This window comes from Ochotona curzoniae, unplaced genomic scaffold, assembly GCF_017591425.1.
Source record: "Ochotona curzoniae isolate NIBS_2020 unplaced genomic scaffold, NIBS_Ocur_1.0 contig_3819, whole genome shotgun sequence".
NCBI lineage: Eukaryota > Metazoa > Chordata > Mammalia > Lagomorpha > Ochotonidae > Ochotona > Ochotona curzoniae.
Genome location: NW_024466004.1, coordinates 39,420,805 through 39,425,466, shown reverse-complemented (window position 1 = coordinate 39,425,466; position 4,662 = coordinate 39,420,805). Strand labels below are relative to the sequence as shown.

General features: G+C 41.4%; 1 pseudogene; it reads left to right on the top strand.

Moving 5' to 3' along the window:
- Positions 1–2,809: 2,809 nt before the first annotated feature.
- LOC121158648 lies at positions 2,810–3,350 on the top strand (annotated as a pseudogene).
- Positions 3,351–4,662: the final 1,312 nt, after the last annotated feature.

Below are 4,662 nucleotides of genomic sequence, written 5' to 3'. Positions count from 1 at the left end.
TACAGACAACTGTAAAAATCATATCTTATATGTGGCTGACTTGGGAAGGGCCTACCTTCAAGGACAGGTCTGGAGCTCCTGAACTCCCTGCAGCTTTTCCAAACCCTGGGTGGTAATCAGAGCAGTCAGGACATTCTGGACTGTTCAGAAAAAAATCTTTTCAATCCCCTTATGTCCTTAAACTTAAGCCACATCTTCCCATGGAACTCTGCCAAATACACCTCGCAGGTGGAGTGGTAATGTCATGATGGGTGCTGGCTCAGACATGAACAAATCTGGCCAATATTTCTCATTTTGCTATGGATCTTTTAAATACAATTCCCTCAGAAGGAGGAATGATTCTTGAGATTCAGACATCAATTTATTAACCTTGAGTGTTTATTATAAATTATTCCACAGTGATTGCATGATTACTAAAACTCAATTTGTTGATCCTGTATGCTTTTTTCAAAATCTACACTCTAGGGGCTGGCACAATGATTTAATATGCTAATCCTCCACTTGCAGAGGCAATAACCCTTATTGATGATGGTTTGAGTCCTGGCTGCTCCATTTCTGAACCAGCTCCCTGCTTATGCACTGGGAAAGCAATGGAAGATGACTAAACCCTTGGGTTCTTGCACCCATGTGAGAGACCTGGAAGAAGCTCCTGGCTTCAGATGGTTTGAACTCGAGTCATTGTGCCCATCTAGAAAGTGAACCAGCAGATGGAAGACCTTTCTCTCTCTCCCTCTTTCTATCTCTGTCTCTCTCTCCCTCTCCTTTTCTCTCTAATTAAAATTAAAATGTCTAATTCAAATAAAAATGCCCTTTTCCCTCAGATCCTCAGAACTGAATTAGTACAGATAGATGGAGAACTCCACTTTCCGAAAAGTCTTTAAAACAATCTAGCCATTTTGGAGTGGGGGCAAAAGTAATAGGTATTACAGGTTTTAGCAGCAAAAAATCATTTCTATTTCCTTGCTCTGTTTAAATCTGCTGTTGCCCTGTATTCTAGAAATAACTGAGCATTATCATTTTCTGTAAAAATAACTCATCAGGTACTGAATATATGTTCCTTTTTTTGCATGTACGTTTTTAAAGTGGCTGCATTATACTCAAGGTATTCTTTTCTATAAGATAGAATTTCATAGTAGTTCCAGCTAAATAAGAACTGAGTGGAAGGTGTGAGCATAGGGAATCTTCTAGTATTGGAAATAACTCGAGCCTACATTTGCCCCCTTGTATTTTTCTTCCTCATGTTTCTTACCTACCTTCCTCATCATTCCAGCTGTTTATGTAACATCTGCATACTCTTCCCAGAGTACTGCTCAGCAGGTGAAATTTTTGCTTTTTTATATGAAACTTATCTCCTACCCTGTTTCTCTCTCTCTCTCTCTCTCTCTCTCTCTCTCTCTAATATTTATTTCTGTCCTACCCTGTTATTTAACCAGAGCATGTTGTTTCCCTGGGAAGTGAAACTGGGATTTGCTCACCAGCGCCCCCAGGTCCCCGTGAGGAGAATAGTAGGGACTCCCTCTGTATTCAATGGCTGATAAAACCAATGGACAGATCAAGGAATCAAAAACACCTAAAACTAACCTCTTGACTAATCAGAAACACCCAAATAACACCCTAGCCTGTGTTCAATCAAACCAGTTAAGAGAACATTTAACATCTGCTAATATTGCATTCGTCCAAATAGATGGCGCTTTATATATAGTATGTCTTTATGTTTGCAGTCCCTGTCTACAGTAATTTGAATTAAGAAAGAAGATAAAGATTTTTTAAGTGACTATAATGCCTTTGTCTTTCAATGTCACCTTATTCGCTTGGTCTGGTCTTCCTTCCTGCCTCCGTGTCTTGTAATCACAGAAGCCCTGCTGACCATACAGATTTTTGCGGCCTTCACAGGGAGCATTTAACATACCCAGATTGGTGGCCTTGCATTAAATCCTCCCTTTGCCCTGGGCCCAAGGCCTGTGTATTCCGGTTCCCATGTGCCACCTGCTGGTCTGCAGAGTCAGTGCTTCCAAAGTGCCAACTCACATCTAAGAGGAAGGAGAGGCCCTATTCCCAGCACACATATGAAAGGAGCCCATGGCCTCCAGACCAGACTCCTGTGGAGCCAATGAGTTCCTCCTTTGCCCACCTCAGAAGAGGAGATGAGGAACCAGAGACAACCAGGGAAGTAACTCCTCCTACAACTGTAACCCGTGTTCAGGAAGTCCTAGTCCTTCTGAAAACATTCTTTAACCCAAGCAGTCCCCCCAGACACTCACAACAGGAGGCTTAAATGTGAGAAAACAGCTGTGTGAGCCATGACTCTATCCACAGCCATCTCTGCCTTCCCCACGGGCCAGGTGACCAAGAATATAGAAGAGTAGGCAGCTTTACAGGTCCATAGGTCTGGAGAAGACAGAGAACAAGGGCAAAAAGGTGAGATCCAACATCCTGATGAAAGACATGAGATCCATTGCCCACTGGGGGTATAAGTACTGTGTGTGCTGTTGGAAACAGCTTCATGAAAGCCCAGAGGAGGTTAAAGGGGCATCGCTTTAGAACACTTCTCACTGTGTTTACCATGTTAGTCCAGTGTTGGGTCTTTAGCCCAACTCCTCATGTTTTCTCGTGACTCCTGGGGTGGAGGACGGTTTGAGGCAGTGTCTGAAGTCTGTCATATCTGGAGCCAGACCAGACTCCCGCCCCTCAGGTTAAGAACTAAGTGGTGATTGCTGGTCTGGTTGGATTTGACTTGTGGAATAAGATGAACGCTTGGCACACCAGGATGTCACATATTTTGAGAGTGAAGAGGTTTCTGATGAGAAAAATGCCTGGTGAAACCAGAGAAACTGTCCCTGCTCCTGAACAGCAGCTGCCACAGCCTCAGGCTGAGGCCATATCTGGAACAGAATCTGACAGGGATGAGTCAGGGACAGAGCTTAAGGAACAAAAATTCCACACTATAGGCTCTGCTGACCGCAGCAGCTGAAATCACTGAGGAAGAACCAGTCTGTAGAGCAAAACTAGCCTCAGAGTGAAGAGAAGGCATGGGAGGCTGTGTCTAAATTGGGTATTGGACAAACCATAGGGGTTGCTAGAGTCACTACTGAGAAATCTAACAATGTCTTCTTCATCATCACAAAACCAAAACTCTATAACAGCCCAGCCTCATATTCCTTCATCATTTTGGGGGGAAGGCCAAGATTGAGGATGTAACTCAGAGAAATTCAAAGTTCAAGGTGAAGCTACCTGAAACTTGCAGGAAAACACAGACTCCAACTGTTCAGGAAGAGAGTAAAGAGGAAGAGATTGATGAAACAGGAGTGAGTCGGTCATGTCACACGCACCTGTGTCAAGACAAAGGCTAATGATGCTGTAAGTGCTATTATGAAATTAAGGCAATTATATGAAAAACAGACATTTTAGTGTACAGAGTAACTGCAACTTAGTTTGAAATTTGTTCTGTTTTTTTCATTAAAATACTTATGGCTTTTTGTTGGATTAAAAAAAAAAGAAAAAAACAAGAGAAAGCAAGAGAAATGTTTGTCTTTACATCATGATAAACACATGTATGGAACAAACAGGCCAGAAAAATTGAAAACTGAACTGAACATTTGTCGAACATATGCCAGTCTCTCTGGAATAAAATAAAAAGCAGAGAGAAGGGAAAGAGAGAAAAAATATACTAATATCACCAAAATAATATTGCTTAATAGAAATTTAATTATTACTAAGCAGTTGCTAATTAAAATGTCTAATATTATTTTTCACTAGAACTAGCCTTTCTGGAATTTTGCATGGAAATAACAAACAATAAATATTGATCGAAAGCCTGTTAAAAATGAGATGCAACCACAAAGCTAGAAGTGTGTGTATTTAGAGACAATGGTATCAACCCAGTGACAACAATGCTTGGCTCCTCACTGTGGGCAAACAAGCTTTAGCTGGGGTCTTCTGAATGTGGAATTCCACCTTATCTAGTTTGCATTCTGGGCTAAAATACAGCATTAATTATTTTGTTCAGGGTATTCTCAGGGCTCTTTCCATATATTCTTCATGTAGATAACTTGTAAGAACATTTCAAAACTTTTAAAGACATGTGCTCTCGCCTTCTGTTTGAGGAAGCATTTATTTCTTGCACCCTGTTTCTGCCAAATATCACTTTTATGTAAAATAATTTCCTTCGTGAATAGCTCCTCCTGCACTCTTTCCCTGATCCTCAGGCTCAAAACATTGTAAGTGGAAGACATGTCAAGCAGTGATTAAAGAACACTTTTCATTTCTCCCTCAAAGGTCTGAGGAATTTGGAGAAAAAAAAAATTGTCTAAGCACACCCCTTGCCTGGACGCCCACAAATTCCACTTGTTCAGACACAGGGCTGAGCAACATCTATAAACACAGGCCCTCAGGCAGAAGCCTCATTAGTATATTTTAAAAACTCAACCAGAAAGTGAAGATTACAGCTTGTTTCCTTGACACTATACTTGGCCTTTTGGGTTATCTCAAGAGTCAACAGATTTCTGTTTACATTTTGATTACCCCGTGTTTAAAATGAGGGTATGGGATGGGGAGGGGGGTAGCAGCAAATGGCATAGCAAGCTAATCCTTTACCTGTGCTTCCTGTTTTCCATATGGGCATGATTTTGTATCCCCTTTAGTTTCCTGCTTGTGATCTGGGAA